Source organism: Coregonus clupeaformis, chromosome 17 (genome assembly GCF_020615455.1).
Source record: "Coregonus clupeaformis isolate EN_2021a chromosome 17, ASM2061545v1, whole genome shotgun sequence".
In the NCBI taxonomy this organism is placed as follows: Eukaryota; Metazoa; Chordata; class Actinopteri; order Salmoniformes; family Salmonidae; genus Coregonus; species Coregonus clupeaformis.
In genome coordinates, this window is record NC_059208.1 from 49,740,821 (window position 1) to 49,760,373 (window position 19,553).

Genomic DNA, 19,553 nt, shown 5'->3' on the forward strand with positions numbered 1-19,553 from the left:
GGGGAGAGAGAGAAAGATGGGGAGAGAGAGAAAGAGATGGGGAGATGGAGAAAGAGATGGGGAGAGAGAGAAAGAGATGGGGAGATGGAGAAAGAGAGATGGGGAGAGAGAAGGAGAGATGGGGAGAGAGAAAGAGATGGGGGAGAGAGAGAAAGAGATGGGGAGAGAGAGAAAGAGAGAGAAAGAGAGAGAAAGAGATGGGGAGAGAGAGAAAGAGAGATGAGGAGAGAGAGAAAGAGATGGGGAGAGAGAAAGATGGGGAGAGAGAGAAAGATGGGGAGAGAGAAAGAGAGATGTGGAGAGAGAGAAAGATGGGGAGAGAGAGAAAGAGATGGGGAGATGGAGAAAGAGAAAGAGAGATGGGAGAGAGAGAAAGAGAGATGGGAGAGAGCAGGAGAGATAGGGAGAGAGAAGGAGATGGGGAGAGAGAAAGAGATGGGGAGAGAGAAAGAGAGATGGAAGAGAGAAAGAGAGATGGGGAGAGAGAGAAAGAGAGAGAAAGAGATGGGGAGAGACAGAAAGAGAGATGGGGAGAGAGAGAAAGATGGGGAGAGAGAAAGAGATGGGGAGATGTAGAAATAGATGGGGAGAGAGAGAAAGAGATGGGGAGATGGAGAAATAGATGGGGAGAGAGAGAAAGAGATGTGGAGAGAGAAAGATGGGGAGAGAGAGAGAGATGGAGAGAGAGAGAAAGATGGGGAGAGAGAGAAAGAGATGGGGAGAGAGAGAAAGAGATGGGGAGATGGAGAAAGAGATGGGGAGAGAGAGAAAGAGATGGGGAGAGAGAAATAGATGGGGAGAGAGAGAAAGAGATGGGGAGAGAGAGAAAGAGAGAGAAAGAGAGAGAAAGAGATGGGGAGGGAGAGAAAGAGAGATGGGAGAGAGAAAGAGAGATGGGGAGAGAGAGAAAGAGATGGGGAGAGAGAGAAAGAGAGATGGGGAGAGAGAAAGAGATGGGGAGAGAGAGAAAGAGAGATGGGGAGAGGGAGAAAGATGGGAGAGAGAGAAAGAGATGGGGAGATGGAGAAAGAGATGGGGAGAGAGAGAAAGAGATGTGGAGAGAGAAAGATGGGGGAGAGAGAGGAAGAGAGATGGGGGGAGAGAGAAAGAGAGATGGGAGAGAGAATGAGAGATGGGGAGAGAGAGAAAGAGATGGGGAGAGAGAGAAAGAGAGAGAAAGAGAGAGAAAGAGATGGGGAGAGAGAGAAAGAGAGATGGGAGAGAGAGAAAGAGATGGAGAGATGGAGAAAGAGCGATGGGGAGAGAGAGAAAGAGCGATGGGGAGAGAGAGAAAGAGAGATGGGGAGATGGAGAAAGAGATGGGGAGAGAGAGAGATGGGGAGAGAGATAAAGAGAGATGGGGAGAGAGAAAGAGAGATGGGGAGAGAGAAAGAGAGATGGGCAGAGAGAAAGAGAGATGGGGAGAGAGAAGGAGAGACGGGGGAGAGAGAGAGAGAGAGATGGGGAGAGAGAGAAAGAGAGAGAAATAGAGAAAGAGATGGGGAGAGAGAGAAAGAGAGATGGGGAGAGAGAGAGAGAGAGATGGGAGAGAGAAAGAGAGATGGGAGAGAGAAAGAGAGATGGGGAGAGAGAAAAAGAGATGGGGAGAGAGAAAGAGGAAGAAATAGAGATGGGGAGAGAGAAAGAGATGGGGAGAGAGAGAGAAAGAGAGATGCGGAGAGAGAGAAGGAGAGATGGGGAGAGAGAGAAAGAGATGGGGAGATGTAGAAAGAGATGGGGGAGAGAGAGAAAGAGAGGGGGAGAGAGAAAGAAGGGAGAGAGAGAAAGAGAGATGGGGAGAGGGAGAAAGAGAGATGGGAGAGAGAAAGAGAGATGATGAGAGAAGGAGAGATGGGGGAGAGAGAGAAAGAGATGGGGGAGAGAGAGAAAGAGTTGGGGAGAGAGAGAAAGAGAGATGGGAGAGAGAGAAAGAGAGATGGGGGAGAGAGAGAAAGATGGGGGAGAGAGAAAGAGATGGGGGAGAGAGAGAAAGAGAGATGGGAGAGAGAGAAAGAGATGGGGGAGAGAGAGAAATAGAAAGAGATGGGGAGAGAGAGAAAGAGAAAGAGATGGGAGAGAGAGAAAGAGATGGGGGAGAGAGAGAAAGAGAGATGGGAGAGAGAGAGAAAGAGAGATGGGGGAGAGAGAGAAAGAGAGATGGGGAGAGAAAGAAAGAGATGTGGAGAGAGAAAGATAGGGGAGAGAGAGAGAGATGGGGAGAGAGAGAAAGATGGGGAGAGAGAGAAAGAGATGGGGCGAGAGAGAGAAAGATGGGGAGAGAGAGAAAGAGATGGGGGAGATGGAGAAAGAGAGATGGGGGAGAGAGAAGGAGAGATGGGGGAGAGAGAAAGAGATGGGGAGAGAGAGAAAGAGAGAGAAAGAGAGAGAAAGAGATGGGGAGAGAGAGAAAGAGAGATGGGAGAGAGAGAAAGAGAGATGGGAGAGAGAAAGAGAGATGTGGAGAGAGAGAAAGATGGGGAGAGAGAGAAAGAGATGGGGGAGATGGAGAAAGAGAAAGAGAGATGGGAGAGAGAGAAAGAGAGATGGAGAGAGCAGGGAGAGATAGGGAGAGAGAAGGAGATGGGGAGAGAGAAAGAGATGGGGAGAGAGAAAGAGAGATGGGAGAGAGAAAGAGAGATGGGGAGAGAGAGAAAGAGAGAGAAAGAGATGGGGAGAGAGAGAAAGAGAGATGGGGAGAGAGAGAAAGATGAGGAGAGAGAAAGAGATGGGGAGATGGAGAAAGAGATGGGGAGAGAGAGAAAGAGATGGGGAGAGAGAGAGAGAGAGATGGGAGAGAGAAAGAGAGATGGGAGAGAGAAAGAGAGATGGGGAGAGAGAAAAAGAGATGGGGAGAGAGAAAGAGGAAGAAATAGAGATGGGGAGAGAGAAAGAGATGGGGAGAGAGAGAAAGAGAGATGCGGAGAGAGAGAAGGAGAGATGGGGAGAGAGAGAAAGAGATGGGGAGATGTAGAAAGAGATGGGGAGAGAGAGAAAGAGATGTGGAGAGAGAAAGATGGGAGAGAGAGAAAGAGAGATGGGGAGAGGGAGAAAGAGAGATGGGAGAGAGAAAGAGAGATGATGAGAGAGAAGGAGAGATGGGGAGAGAGAGAAAGAGATGGGGAGAGAGAGAAAGAGTTGGGGAGAGAGAGAAAGAGAGATGGGAGAGAGAGAAAGAGAGATGGGGAGAGAGAGAAAGATGGGGAGAGAGAAAGAGATGGGGAGAGAGAGAAAGAGAGATGGGAGAGAGAGAAAGAGATGGGGAGAGAGAGAAATAGAAAGAGATGGGGAGAGAGAGAAAGAGAAAGAGATGGGAGAGAGAGAAAGAGATGGGGAGAGAGAGAAAGAGAGATGGGGCGAGAGAGAAAGAGAGATGGGGAGAGAGAGAAAGAGAGATGGGGAGAGAAAGAAAGAGATGTGGAGAGAGAAAGATGGGGAGAGAGAGAGAGATGGGGAGAGAGAGAAAGATGGGGAGAGAGAGAAAGCGATGGGGCGAGAGAGAGAAAGATGGGGAGAGAGAGAAAGAGATGGGGAGATGGAGAAAGAGAGATGGGGAGAGAGAAGGAGAGATGGGGAGAGAGAAAGAGATGGGGAGAGAGAGAAAGAGAGAGAAAGAGAGAGAAAGAGATGGGGAGAGAGAGAAAGAGAGATGGGAGAGAGAGAAAGAGAGATGGGAGAGAGAAAGAGAGATGTGGAGAGAGAGAAAGATGGGGAGAGAGAGAAAGAGATGGGGAGATGGAGAAAGAGAAAGAGAGATGGGAGAGAGAGAAAGAGAGATGGGAGAGAGCAGGAGAGATAGGGAGAGAGAAGGAGATGGGGAGAGAGAAAGAGATGGGGAGAGAGAAAGAGAGATGGGAGAGAGAAAGAGAGATGGGGAGAGAGAGAAAGAGAGAGAAAGAGATGGGGAGAGAGAGAAAGAGAGATGGGGAGAGAGAGAAAGATGGGGAGAGAGAAAGAGATGGGGAGATGGAGAAAGAGATGGGGAGAGAGAGAAAGAGATGGGGAGATGGAGAAAGAGATGGGGAGAGAGAGAAAGAGATGGGGAGAGAGAAAGAGATGGGGAGAGAGAGAAAGAGATGGGGAGAGAGAGAAAGAGAGAGAAAGAGATGGGGAGAGAGAGAAAGAGAGATGGGAGAGAGAAAGAGAGATGGGGAGAGAGAGAAAGAGATGGGGAGAGAGAGAAAGAGAAATGGGGAGAGAGAAAGAGATGGGGAGAGAGAGAAAGAGAGATGGGGAGAGGGAGAAAGATGGGAGAGAGAGAAAGAGATGGGGAGATGGAGAAAGAGATGGGGAGAGAGAGAAAGAGATGTGGAGAGAGAAAGATGGGGAGAGAGAGGAAGAGAGATGGGGAGAGAGAGAAATAGAGATGGGAGAGAGAATGAGAGATGGGGAGAGAGAGAAAGAGATGGAGAGAGAGAGAAAGAGAGAGAAAGAGAGAGAAAGAGATGGGGAGAGAGAGAAAGAGAGATGGGAGAGAGAGAAAGAGATGGAGAGATGGAGAAAGAGCGATGGGGAGAGAGAGAAAGAGCGATGGGGAGAGAGAGAAAGAGAGATGGGGAGAGAGAGAGATGGGGAGAGAGATAAAGAGAGATGGGGAGAGAGAAAGAGAGATGGGGAGAGAGAAAGAGAGATGGGCAGGGGGAAAGAGAGATGGGGGAGAGAGAAGGAGAGACGGGGGAGAGAGAGAAAGAGATGGGGAGAGAGAGAAAGAGAGAGAAATAGAGAAAGAGATGGGGAGAGAGAGAAAGAGAGATGGGGAGAGAGAGAGAGAGAGATGGGAGAGAGAAAGAGAGATGGGAGAGAGAAAGAGAGATGGGGAGAGAGAAAAAGAGATGGGGTGAGAGAAAGAGGAAGAAATAGAGATGGGGAGAGAGAGAAAGAGAGATGCGGAGAGAGAGAAGGAGAGATGGGGAGAGAGAGAAAGAGATGGGGAGATGTAGAAAGAGATGAGGAGAGAGAGAAAGAGATGTGGAGAGAGAAAGATGGGAGAGAGAGAAAGAGAGATGCGGAGAGGGAGAAAGCGAGATGGGAGAGAGAAAGAGAGATGATGAGAGAGAAGGAGAGATGGGGAGAGAGAGAAAGAGATGGGGAGAGAGAGAAAGAGTTGGGGAGAGAGAGAAAGAGAGATGGGGAGAGAGAGAAAGAGAGATGGGGAGAGAGAGAAAGATGGGGAGAGAGAAAGAGAGATGGGAGAGAGAGAAAGAGATGGGGAGAGAGAGAAATAGAAAGAGATGGGGAGGGAGAGAAGGAGAAAGAGATGGAAGAGAGAGAAAGAGATGGGGAGAGAGAAAGAGAAAGAGAGATGGGGCGAGAGAGAAAGAGAGATGGGGAGAGAGAGAAAGAGAGATGGGGAGAGAGAGAAAGAGATGGGAGAGAGAGAAAGAGATGGGGAGAGAGAGAAAGAGAGATGGGAGAGAGAGAAAGAGAGATGGGGAGAGAGAAAGAGAGATGGGGAGAGAAAAAGAGAGATGGGGAGAGAGAAAGAGAAAGAGATGGGGAGAGAGAGAAAGAGAGATGGGGAGAGAGAGAAAGAGAGATGGGGCGAGAGAGAAAGAGAGATGGGGAGAGAGAGAAATAGAGATGGGGAGAGGGAGAAAGAGAGATGGGAGAGAGAAAGAGAGATGAGGAGAGAGAAGGAGAGATGGGGAGAGAGAGAAAGAGATGGGGAGAGAGACAAAGAGATGGGGAGAGAGAGAAAGAGATGGGGAGAGAGAAAAAGAGAGATTGGGAGAGAGAAAAAGAGAGATGGGGAGAGAGACAAAGATGGGGAGAGAGAAAGAGATGGGGAGAGAGAGAAAGAGATGGGGAGATGGAGAAAGAGATGGGGAGATGGAGAAAGAGATGGGGAGAGAGAGAAAGAGATGGGGAGAAAGAGAAAGAGAGATGGGGAGAGAGAAAGAGAGATGGGGAGAGAGAAAGAGAGATGGGGAGAGAGAAAGAGAAAGAGATGGGGAGAGAGAGAAAGAGAAAGAGATGGGGAGAGAGAGAAAGAGATGGGGAGAGAGAGAAAGAGAGATGGGGAGAGAGAGAAAGAGAGATGGGGAGAGAGAGAAAGAGTTGGGGAGAGAGAAAGAGAGATGGGGAGAGAAAGAAAGAGAGATGGGAGAGAGAGAAAGAGAGATGGGGAGAGAGAGAAAGAGATGGAGAGAGAGTAAGAGAGAGAAAGGGAGATGGGGAGAGAAAGCGAGGGAGCGAGAGAAAGGGAGAGAAAGAAAGAGTAACTACACACAAACAGAGGGGAAAGAGGAAAGAGATCCACATCAAGGAGAGAGATGAATGAGAGACTAACAGAGAGGATGAGAGAGGGAGAAAGAGACAGTACCACAATATATAATGAGAGGTGAGGAGGGGACAGGTAGAAAGAGCCCCCCACCCACCCCACTGTTATGTACCCATGTTGTTGAGTAGTGACCTCATAATCCACCAGCGGGGTCGATGCATCATAACAGCTCAATACATCCTCATAAATATCCTAATGATGATTCCATAGGAATATAATTAGGCTGTGTTGTGTGCCTTCCTGTCACCAGTGAAATATTGTCAGTGGTGAAGTGCTCTTCATTACTGAACCTAAGTGGTGTGGAAGTACTACATTATATGTACAGTTGAAGTCTGAAGTTTACATACACCTTAGAAAAATACATTTAAACTCTGTTTTTCACAATTCCTGACATTTAATCCTAGTAAAAATGCCCTGTATTTGGTCAGTTAGGATCACCATTCTATTTTAAGAATGTGAAATGTCAGAATAATAGTAGAGAGAATGATTTATTTCAGCTTTTATTTCTTTCATCACATTCCCAGTGGGTCAGAAGTTTACATACACTCAATTAGTATTTGGTAGCATTGCCTTTAAATTGTTTAACTTGGGTCAAACGTTTTGGGTAGCCTTCCACAAGCTTCCCACAATAAGTTGGGTGAATTTTGGCCCATTCCTCCTGACAGAGCTGGTGTAACAGAGTCAGGTTTGTAGGCCTCCTTGCTCGCACATGCTTTTTCAGTTCTGCCCATACATTTTCTATAGGATTGAGGTCAGGGCTTTGTGATGGCCACTCCAATACCTTGACTTTGTTGTCCTTAAGCCATTTTGCCACAACTTTGGAAGTATGCTTGGGGTCATTGTCCATTTGGAAGACCCATTTGCGACCAAGCTTTAACTTCCTGACTGATGTCTTGAGATGTTGCTTCAAAATATCCACATAATTTTCTTTCTTCATGATGCCATCTATTTTGTGAAGTGCACCAGTCCCTCCTGCAGCAAAGCACCCCCACAGCATGATGCTGCCACCCCGTGCTTCACGGTTGGGATGGTGTTCTTCGGCTTGCAAGCCATCCCCCTTTTTCCTCCAAACATAACGATGGTCATTATGGCCAAACAGTTCTATTTTTGTTTCATCAGACCAGAGGACATTTCTCCAAAAAGTACAATCTTTGTCCCCATGTGCAGTTGCAAACCGTAGTCTGGCTTTTTTATGGTGGTTTTGGAGCAGTGGCTTCTTCCTTGCTGTGCGGCCTTTCAGGTTATGTCGATATATGACTCGTTTTACTGTGGATATAGCTCCTGTTGTATCTGTTTCCTCCAGCATCTTCACAAGGTCATTTGCTGTTGTTCTGGGATTGATTTGCACTTTTCGCACCAAAGTACGTTCATCTCTAGCAGACAGAACGCGTCTCCTTCCTGAGCAGTATGACGGCTGCGTGGTCCCATGGTGTTTATACTTGCGTACTATTGTTTGTACAGATGAACGTGGTACCTTCAGGCATTTGGAAATTGCTCCCAAGGATGAACCAGACTTGTGGAGGTCTACAATTTATTTTCTGCGGTCTTGGCTGATTTCTTTTGATTTTCCCATGATGTCAAGCAAAGAGGCACTGAGTTTGAAGGTAGGCCTTGAAATACATCGACATGTACACCTCCAATTGACTCAAATTATGTCAATTAGCCTATCAGAAGCTTCTAAAGCCATGACATCATTTTCTGGAATTTTCCAAGCTGTTTAAAGGCACAGTCAACTTAGTGTATGTAAACATCTGACCCACTGGAATTGTGATACAGTGAATTATAAGTGAAATAATCTGTCTGTAAACAATTGTTGGAAAAATTACCTGTGTCATGCACAAAGTAGATGTCCTAACCGACTTTTATTTATTTATTTTTATTTCCCCTTTATTTAACCAGGTAAGCCAGTTGAGAACAAGTTCTCATTTACAACTGCGACTAGGCCAAGATAAAGCAAAGCAGTGCGATAAAAACAACAACACAGAGTTACATATGGAGTAAAACAAAACATAAAGTCAGAAATTCAACAGAAAATATAGATACAGTGTGTGCAAATGTAACAAGTTATGGAGGTAAGGCAATAAATAGGCTAAAGTGCAAAATAATTACAATTAGTATTAACACTGGAATGATAGATGTGCAAGAGATGATGTGCAAATAGAGATACTGGGGTGCAAATGATAAAAAATATATAACAATATGTGGATGAGGTAGTTGGGTGGGCTAATTTCAGATGGGATGTGTACAGGTGCAGTGATCGGTAAGGTGCTCTGACAACTGATGCTTAAAGTTAGTGAGGGAGATAAGAGTCTCCAGCTTCAGAGATATTTGCAGTTCGTTCCAGTCATTGGCAGCAGAGAACTGGAAGGAATGGCGGCCAAAGGAGGTGTTGGCTTTGGGGATGACCAGTGAGATATACCTGCTGGAGCGCATACTACGGGTGGGTGTTGCTATGGTGACCAATGAGCTAAGATAAGGCAGGGATTTGCCTAGCAGTGATTTATAGATGGCCTGGAGCCTGTGGGTTTGGCGACGAATACGTAGTGAGGACCAGCGTACAAGAGCGTATATGGGGCTTTGGTGACAAAACGGATGGCACTGTGATAGACTACATCCAATTTGCTGAGTAGAGTGTTGGAGGCTATTTTGTAAATGACATCGCCGAAGTCAAGGATCGGTAGGATAGTCAGTTTTACGAGGGCATGTTTGGCAGCATGAGTGAAGGAGGCTTTGTTGCGAAATAGGAAGACGATTCTAGATGTATCTTTGGATTGGAGATGCTTAATGTGAGTCTGGAAGGAGAGTTTACAGTCTAACCAGACACCTAGGTATTTGTAGTTGTCGACTCCAACACCATCATTAAGTTTGCCGACGACACAACAGTGGTAGGCCTGATCAACGACAACGATTAGACAGCCTATAGGGAGGAGGTCAGAGACCTGGCCATGTGGTTTCAGGACAACAACCTCTCCCTCAACGTGACCAAGACAAAGGAGATGATTGTGGACTACAGGAAAAAAAAGAGGACTGAGCACGCCCCCATTCTCATCGACGGAGCTGTAGTGGAACAGGTTGAGAGCTTCAAGTTCCTTGGTGTCCACATCACCAACGAACTATCATGGTCCAAACACACCAAGACAGTCGTGAAGAGGGCACGACAAAGCCTATTCCCCTCAGGAGACTGAAAAGATTTGGCATGGGTCCTCAGATCCTCAAAAAAATTCTACAGCTGCACCATCGAGAGCATCCTGACTGGTTGCATCACCGCCTGGTATGGCAACTGCTTGGCCTCCGACCGCAAGGCACTACAGAGGGTAGTGCGTACGGCCCAGTACATCACTGGGGCCAAGCTTCCTGCCATCCAGGACCTCTATACCAGGCGGTGTCAGAGGAAAGCCCTCAAAATTGTCAAAGACTCCAGCCACCCTAGTCATAGACTGTTCTCTCTGCTACCGCACGGCAAGTGGTACCGGAGTGCCAAGTCTACGTCCAAAAGACTTCTCAACAGCTTCTACCCCCAAGCCATAAGTCTCCTGAACAGCTAATCATGGCTACCCGGACTATTTGCACTGCCCCCCCACCCCATCCTTTTACGCTGCTGCTACTCTGTTAATTATTTATGCATAGTCACTTAAACTCTGCCCACATGTACATATTACTTCAACTACCTCAACTAGCCGGTGCCCCCAGCACATTGACTCTGCACCGTACCCCCTGTATATATAGCCTCCCTACTGTTATTTTATTTTACTTCTGCTCTTTTTTTCTCAACACTTTTTTTTGTTGTTGTTCTATTTTTACTTTTTTGTTAAAAATAAATGCACTGTTGGTTAAGGGCTGTAAGTAAGCATTTCACTGTAATGTCTGCACCTGTTGTATTCGGCGCATGTGGCCAATAAAATTTGATTTGATTTGATTTGATTTGTCCACACACTCTAGGTCAGACCCGTCGAGAGTAGTGATTCTAGTCGGGTGGGCGGGTGACAGCAGCGTTCGATTGAAGAGCATGCAATTTAGTTTTACTAGTGTTTAAGAGCAGTAGGAGGCTACTGAAGGAGTGTTGTACGGCATTGAAGCTCGTTTGGATGTTTGTTAACACAGTGTCCAATTAAGGGCCAGATGTATACAAAATGGTGTCGTCTGCGTAGAGGTGGATCTGAGAGTCACCAGCAGCAAGAGCGACATCATTGATATACACGGAGAAAAGAGTCGTCCCAAGAATTGAACCCTGTGGCACCCCCATAGAGACTGCCATAGGTCCAGACAACAGGCCCTCCGATTTGACACATTGAACTCTATCTGAGAAGTAGTTGGTGAACCAGGCGAGGCAGTCATTTGAGAAACCAAGGCTATTTAGTCTGCCAATAAGAATGCGGTGGTTGACAGAGTCGAAAGCCTTGGCCAGGTCGATGAAGACGGCTGCACAGTACTGTCTATTATCGATCGCGGTTATAATATCGTTTAGGACCTTGAGCGTGGCTGAGGTGCACCCATGACCAGCTCGAAACCGGATTGCCATAGCGGAGAAGGTACGGTGTGATTTGAAATGGTCGGTGATCTGTTTGTTAACTTGGCTTTCAAATACTTTCGAAAGGCAGGGCAGGATGGATATAGGTCTGTAACAGTTTGGATCTAGAGTGTCACCCCCTTTGAAGAGGGGGATGACCGCGGCTGCTTTCCAATCTCTGGGGATCTCAGACGTTACGAAAGAGAGGTTGAACAGGCTAGTAATAGGGGTTGCGACAATTTCGGAGGCTATTTTTAGAAAGAAAGGGTCCAGCTTGTCTAGCCCAGATGATTTGTAGTGGTCCAGATTTTGCAGCTCTTTCAGAACATCAGCTGTCTGAATTTGTGTGAAGGAGGGGGGCATGGGTAAGTTGCAGCGGAGGGTGCAGAGCTGGTGGCCGGGGTAGTGGTAGCCAGGTGGAAAGCATGGCCAGCCGTAGCAAAATGCTTGTTGAAATTCTCGATTATTGTAGATTTATCGGTGGTTATAGTGTTTCCTAGCCTCAGTGCAGTGGGCAGCTGGGAGGAGGTGCTCTTATTCTCCATGGACTTTACAGTGTCCCAAAACTTTTTGGAGTTAGTGCTACAGGATGCAAATTTCTGTTTGAAAAAGATAGCCTTTGCTTTCCTAACTGCTTGTGTATATTGGTTCCTAACTTCCCTGAAAAGTTGCATATCGCGGGGGCTATTCGATACCAATGCAGTACGCCACAGGATGTTTTTGTGCTAGTCAAGGGCAGTCAAGTCTGAGGAGAACCAGGGGCTATATCTGTTCTTAGTTCTGAATTTTTTGAATGGAGCATGCTTATTTAAGATTGAGAGGAAAGCACTTTTAAAGAACAACCAGGCATCCTCTACTGACGGAATAAGATCAATATCCATCCAGGATACCTGGGCCAGGTCAATTAGGAAGGCATGCTCGCTAAAGTGTTTTAGGGAGCGTTTGACAGTGATGAGGGGTGGTCGTTTGACCGCGGACCCGTTACGGATGCAGGCAATAAGGCAGTGATCGCTGAGATCCTGGTTGAAGACAGCGGAGGTGTATTTAGAGGGTAAGTTAGTCAGGATGATATCTATGAGGGTGCCCATGTTTACGGATTTAGAGTTGTACCTGGTAGGTTCCTTGATAATTTGTGTGAGATTGAGGGCATCTAGTTTGGGCCGGGGTGTTAAGCATATCCCAGTTTAGGTCACCAAGCAGTACGAACTCTGAGGATAGATGGGGGGCAATCAATTCACATATGGTGTCCAGGGCACAGCTGGGGGCTGAGGGGGGCTGTAGCAAGCGGCAACAGTGAGAGACTTCTTTCTGGAAAGGTGGATTTTTAGAAGTAGGAGCTCAAACTGTTTGGGCACAGACCTGGATAGTATGATAAAACTATAGTTTGTTAACAAGAAATTTGGTTGAAAAACAAGTTTTAATGACTCCAACCTAAGTGTATGTAAACTTCCGACTTCAACTGGCCTGTATGCAAAGTACTAGATATGATTTGTTACACTTGGCTGTACATGTGTACTGTTAGTGTAGGTTTAAATAAAGGGTGAATTTGTGGCGTGTTCATGTACAGATGTAGAATCTTTAATTTGATCACTCTTTTGTTGCTGAGAATTTTCCTGCATAGCAGGAAATGCAAACTTGTAGTGTATTCGAGGTTTAAAAAGGCTTCCAAAGTTTGTATTTTCCACTTTAAAATGTCAGACTTGATTTGCCCTAACAAAAATGTATAAACCCCTACAAAAAATTTCCATAAATTATAATCCACATAATAATTCAAATTTCTTGTTGCTGCACGATGACTTTTTATAGCAAACTGGCTCAAATTAAGATCCTGCATCTGTATTTGCGCAAGACAAGTGTGGTCCTTTGTTTTACCTGCCACCAGGCTCTCCATCAGTCTCTCCAACAGGCCCTCCATCAGGCTCTCCAATCAGCCTCTCCTATCAGGCTCTCCAACAGGCCCTCCATAAGGCTCTCCAACAGGCCCTCCATCAGTCTCTCCATCAGGCTCTCCTATCAGGCTCTCCAACAGGCCCTCCATCAGTCTCTCCATCAGGCTCTCCTATCAGGCTCTCCAACAGGCCCTCCATCAGGCTCTCCAACAGGCCCTCCATCAGTCTCTCCATCAGGCTCTCCTATCAGGCTCTCCAACAGGCCCTCAATCAGGCTCTCCATCAGGCTCTCCTATCAGGCTCTCCATCAGGCCCTCCATCAGGCTCTCCAATCAGCCTCTCCTATCAGGCTCTCCAACAGGCCCTCCATCAGGCTCTCCAATCAGCCTCTCCTATCAGCCTCTCCTATCAGGCTCTCCTATCAGGCTCTCCAACAGGCCCTCCATCAGGCCCTCCATCAGGCTCTCCAACAGGCCCTCCATCAGGCTCTCCATCAGGCTCTCCTATCAGGCTCTCATTTTACATTTTACATTTGAGTCATTTGGCAGACGCTCTTATTCAGAGCGACTTACAGTTAGTGAGTGCATACATATATATATATATATACTTTTTTTTTTTCATACTGGCCCCCGTGGGAATCGAAACCCACAACCCTGGCGTTGTAAGCGACATGCTCTACCAACTGAGCTACACGGGGCTACACGGGGCCTATGGGGCCTAATCCTTCTACCCCGCCCTTACCCCACCCCCCAAAAAACAAATATATATATATTTTAAAGTGGTTATCCCACTGGCTATAAGGTGAATGCACCAATTTGTAAGTCGCTCTGGATAAGAGCATCTGCTAAATGACGTAAATGTAAATGTATAGGAGAGCCTCTCCTATCAGCCTCTCCTATCAGCCTCTCCTATCAGCCTCTCCTATCAGGCTCTCCTATCAGCCTCTCCCATCAGCCTCTCCTATCAGGCTCTCCATTTTAGGCTTATCAAAAGCCACTGATTAATGAAAGAGAAGGACGAGAAAGAGATGGAGGGACAGGAAATGGTGCAGTCACACCATTCCAGTCACACAGCCACTAATACTTCTGCATTTCTAGGTTTCTCGCTCTCTCTCAGTGCGTGTATGTGTGTGTGTGTGAGAGAGAGAGTCGTTATGCACCACTGAGTGAGCTATTATTCCTGCTAATACACAGCCACCAATTCACCCGCGCGCCACTTAACGCCCGTTTGATATGAATCACGGGCAGCTTTGTAGGAGACTCATTCCCCCCTCTTCGTGAACCCAGCACTCTCTCTGCTTTAAAGAGCAAGTCGTTAAATTAAACCGCGGAGGGGAAGGATCCACTGACGGTTAAAAACTGAGAAATAATGAACATTGCTACCCACAGGTATTTATCACAGCATCTAGCCTACTAACTACTTCTGTTTAACAGAGGCACATAGTGAAGGGGCAATTAGTGTGCCACAAGCCATGGATACCCCTGACATGGTGGGCAACAAGCCCTGTTTACCCCTGACATGGTGGGCAACAAGCCCTGGATACCCCTGACATGGTGGGCAACAAGCCATGGATACCCCTGACATGGTGGGCAACAAGCCCTGGTTTCCCCTGACATGGTGGGCAATAAGCCCTGGATACCCCTGACATGGTGGGCAACAAGCCCTGGATAGCCCTGACATGGTGGGCATGCAATGATACAATTTAGTAGGGCTCATATGAGTCAAACCGGGTATTCAGGTTTCCAGGAAAGGCTATGAGTCAAAAGGAAACCCTTTCTTGTGCTACAGGGATGCATCTTTCTAACTTTCTCCATACAAAACAACAGTGTGAATCACTCAGTGGAGAGCTAGGTGGGAACAGTATCATGTTGCTTATACCCTGACCTATCCAGCACTGAAGGGCCAGAGTTAGGTGCTAGGCTGGAAACAGGGCTTGTTTTTAGACCAAATCAACAAATACAGGCCACTGCTCAGACAGCTGAATAACTTCAGCAACAAATACACATCCAAAGCCCACTGTCCCACCACTGGTTGACTGGCTGAGGCAGGGTGAGGCCGTGCAGACTGGTCCTGTGTCCCAAATTGCACCCTATTCCCTACATAATGCACTACTTTTGACCAGGGCCCATAGGGGAATAGGATGCCATTTGGGACTGGGGAAGGCTGTTCTGGGCCATTCCCGTCGTCGCGTCGTCCCATAGCCTACATACGTCAGCACGCGGCCGGTCTCACCACGGCTCCTTTATAGCGCCCTTTCATGTCCTCTTAATGAGGAAACCGCCGGCTCAGCTGCCTGCTCATAAACACAGACGGATTAAAACACTCAAATATGAAATCAGATAGGTTATAAGGTTAGGGCTGCTAGAGTAGAGTGTAGCCTGGACTGGCATAGACTGACCACAGACAGAATATCCCTTGGCCAGGACAGTCAGATGCTACTGGACTGGACTGGTATAGACTGACCACAGACAGAATGTCCCTTGGCCAGGACAGTCAGATACTACTGAACTGGAGTGGAGTGGAGTGAACCAAACTGTCTGACATTTTAGTGGCCCCAGTGACAAATCACAGAGTAGGCTAAATAAGTAGTACATTTGTTTGACCCACCATGAAACAAAGCAGTGTTTATATGCACAACTGTCTTCCGCTTCTCCTTCGACCCAGTAGGATTTAACCACAACCCACCAGTGTGTGCAAATCCACCTTTAATACTGAAGTGATCATAGCTTCAACATGAAGCTTCAGTATGAAAATGTATGCACTCACTAACTGTAAGTCGCTCTGGATAAGAGCGTCTGCTAAATGACTAAAATGTAAATGTAATGAAGACCACCCGGCCTCAAGGCTACTGCACTGGGTGTTTGCTGACAGCCTGACACTGAAGTTTTCCCTTTTTGGTTATGAGTGGCATTCTCTGTCCTCACAGTCTTGTAGGCTTGGATGTGTGTTAGTTCAAGTTCAGTGTCAGGTCTGTGCAGGTCTCTGCCCCGTCGGTGCACCCCGTGGCAACGAGACTACCAGCTCTGGTTGCTGACACTGAAGTTTTATTTTTGAGTCATTAGTGTTATCCTCTGCACAGTCACTACAATTTTTGGGAGTGTTGCTGTAGACTTGGGGTTGGGTTAATTGGGGTTAGGGTCGGGTGTGTGCAACATTATCCCAGGGTTAGCAATACTAATGTTACCCATTGTTATAGTTCAATTTTAGGGTCAGGCCTGTGCAGGTCTCTACCCTGTCTGTGCTCCCAATGGCCCTGAGACTACAGCTCTGTGCCGTGCCAGGCCTCAGCCCTGTGGTCGACTGCCTGCCTGTTGTTCCATTGTTCCTCTCAAGCTCTCTACCAGAGGCTCGTATAACGCCCAGCGTCACACAGGGAGAAATAGAAGCACTAATGTCAGAATGATACCCTTATTTCCATCATTACAATGAAATGGGAGGGGGAAAAAACATGGCTTGGATATAAAAAAATATTTGGTTTAGTGTTTTTATTTTCCCGCTGTGTTTTATTAAGCTGGTGCCATCTAAAGTGCCAGTCAGACAGTGCTGTAGCCCTGACGGAGGTACATGTGGGATTGTTGGGTTGTGATTCACACTGTTAGTCTTAGTAAATAACAATCAACATGTTTCCCCACCCCAATGATCAATAAGCCAATCCTTTAGCAGAGCCATGCAGTCTTTACCTGTTTTATTGTCCATTCAATATGAATATATACACTGCTCAAAAAAATAAAGGGAACACTTAAACAACACAATGTAACTCCAAGTCAATCACACTTCTGTGAAATCAAACTGTCCACTTAGGAAGCAACACTGATTGACAATAAATTTCACATGCTGTTGTGCAAATGGAATAGACAACAGGTGGAAATTATAGGCAATTAGCAAGACACCCCCAATAAAGGACTGGTTTTGCAGGTGGTGACCACAGACCACTTCTCAGTTCCTATGCTTCCTGGCTGATGTTTTGGTCACTTTTGAATGCTGGCGGTGCTTTCACTCTAGTGGTAGCATGAGACGGAGTCTACAACCCACACAAGTGGCTCAGGTAGTGCAGCTCATCCAGGATGGCACATCAATGCGAGCTGTGGCAAGAAGGTTTGCTGTGTCTGTCAGCGTAGTGTCCAGAGCATGGAGGCGCTACCAGGAGACAGGCCAGTACATCAGGAGACGTGGAGGAGGCCGTAGGAGGGCAACAACCCAGCAGCAGGACTGCTACCTCCGCCTTTGTGCAAGGAGGAGCAGGAGGAGCACTGCCAGAGCCCTGCAAAATGACCTCCAGCAGGCCACAAATGTGCATGTGTCTGCTCAAACGGTTATAGAAACAGACTCCATGAGGGTGGTATGAGGGCAAGACGTCCACAGGTGGGGGTTGTGCTTACAGCCCAACACCGTGCAGGACGTTTGGCATTTGCCAGAGAACACCAAGATTGGCAAATTCGCCACTGGCGCCCTGTGCTCTTCACAGATGAAAGCAGGTTCACACTGAGCACATGACAGACGTGACAGAGTCTGGAGACGCCGTGGAGAACGTTCTGCTGCCTGCAACATCCTCCAGCATGACCGGTTTGGCAGTGGGTCAGTCATGGTGTGGGGTGGCATTTCTTTGGGGGCCGCACAGCCCTCCATGTGCTCGCCAGAGGTAGCCTGACTGCCATTAGGTACCGAGATGAGATCCTCAGACCCCTTGTGAGACCATATGCTGGTGCGGTTGGCCCTGGGTTCCTCCTAATGCAAGACAATGCTAGACCTCATGTGGCTGGAGTGTGTCAGCAGTTCCTGCAAGAGGAAGGCATTGATGCTATGGACTGGCCCGCCCGTTCCCCAGACCTGAATCCAATTGAGCACATCTGGGACATCATGTCTCGCTCCATCCACCATTTAAATTGCGACATGTAGCCAACATGAACCTTAATTTAAACAGCTGCCATGGTTACAGTTACAGCAGGATGAGGATCTTCAGAAAGACAGAGGCTGTTGAGATTAGAGAGAACCTCCTCTTTATTTCAGACAGTAGTGTGATAGAGGATGTCTTCACAAGACAGAGAAAGACAGACAGACAGAGAGAGAGAGAGAGAGAGAGAGAGAGAGAGAGAGAGAGAGAGAGACAGAGAAAGAGATAGAGAAAGAGAGAGAGAGAGTGAGAGAGAGAGAGGTGCTCTAGTAATGTACAGCGAAAAATAACATGTGACGGCGAGGATTCTCTGGTTCTCCTTAATACAGCCAACAAATAAATATACATTATGTACATGCACACAGGGCGGGATGGAGCCTACCCTAGGTGGCGCTTTACACAGACATGCTGCATGTTCTGAGCGACAGACAGAAAGAAGAGGGAGAAAGAGAAGGGGATGGAAAGAGAGGGAGAAAGAGAAGGGGATGGAAAGAGACAGAGCAAGGGAGAATGACCGAGCATGAAAAGAGAGGAGAGAAGTAAAAGAAAGCGACGAAGGAGAGGTACTGAGCATTTTGACAGACAGTAAAAAGATAAACAGAATGTTCCATAGGTCATGAAAATGAAACTACAGATGTATATAAAACAGAAGCTGAGATTACAGTATAGATGTATAGTAAAACAGAAGCTGAAACTACAATAAAGGAGGTATATTAAAAGGACTAACTGGCCCCGCTCCATACTGATTGGTCAGAGTGACCAGGGAGCTGCTGCCAATCACGGCTCACAGTACTGGACAGTAGTAGTGAATCTGTCCAATGAGAAGTGACCATGGTGGATGATCCCACATTTTTTTTACACAAACACTACTGTGCTCGAGTTGAAAACACGTGACTAAATGAAAAAATAAGTGAATGAAAAAATGAATAAATGGATGGACAAATAATGGAAGGTCTACATTAGTAGAATGGTCATGTGTATATGTGAGTCCTTAGACAAAGGGCAGTGGTATGCCCTTCCCTAATTGTCTTGAGCTCTATGGTGTCATCATCATAATCATAATTAAATCAGGCTAATGCTGAACAGGTGGGACATAGTCAGTCTCGCAAACATATCTATCGCTGTTCACCCAGACTAAACCATGGAGGAGTGCTGCTGCTTTTCTGCTTGTTTCTGACAAAGAGGCAGGATCATCGGTCGTAACGTGGGCAAGAAAAACTAATAGTATTGAGCTCGATGGTGTCTTCTAACTACAGATCTAGGACCGGAGCACCTACCCCGAGTCCTAACCTTAACAATTAGGGGGATGAAATCATACCTGACCATGGATCAGCAGTTAAAAGGCAAATTCTACCCACCCACTTCTCAGCCAAGGTGGGACAGAGGGAGAGTAGAATTAAGTCGCTCCTAGAAACTGATCCAAGATTAGTTTTGAGTTTTTACCTTAATAGTTACTGTTAAGACTCAGCTAATCCTAATCTGATTCTAGATCTGTGCCTAGGGGCAAATTCAAATTCTACCTACTGGGGGAGTAAGGGTGTGGCTGGGGGGTACTGGGGGAGTAGGGGTGTGGCTGAGGGTACTGGGGGAGTAGGGGTGTGGCTGAGGGGGTACTGGGGGAGTAGGGGTGTGGCTGGGGGTTACGGGGGAGAGAGAGAGAGGAGGGAGATGGAGAGAGAGAGAGAGACAGAGACAGAGACAGAGAGGGATAGAGAGGTAGAGATACAGAGAGGTAGAGATACAGAGAGGTAGAGATACAGAGAGGTAGAGATACAGAGAGGTAGAGAGAGGTAGAGGTAGAGAAAGGTAGAGGTAGATAGAGGTAGAGATAGGTAGTGATGAGAGAGTGAGTGAGAGAGAGTGATAGAGAGAGGTAGCGATAGAGAGAGGTAGAGATAGGTAGAGATAGAGAGAGGTAGAGATAGAGAGAGGTAGAGATAGGTAGAGATAGAGAGAGGTAGAGATAGAGAGTGAGTGATAGAGAAAGTG

At 47.0% G+C, this 19,553-nt stretch overlaps 1 pseudogene; it reads right to left on the reverse strand.

Moving 5' to 3' along the window:
- Positions 1 to 19,080: 19,080 nt before the first annotated feature.
- Positions 19,081 to 19,553, reverse strand: part of LOC121585795 — a 54,502-nt pseudogene continuing 54,029 nt past the window's right edge.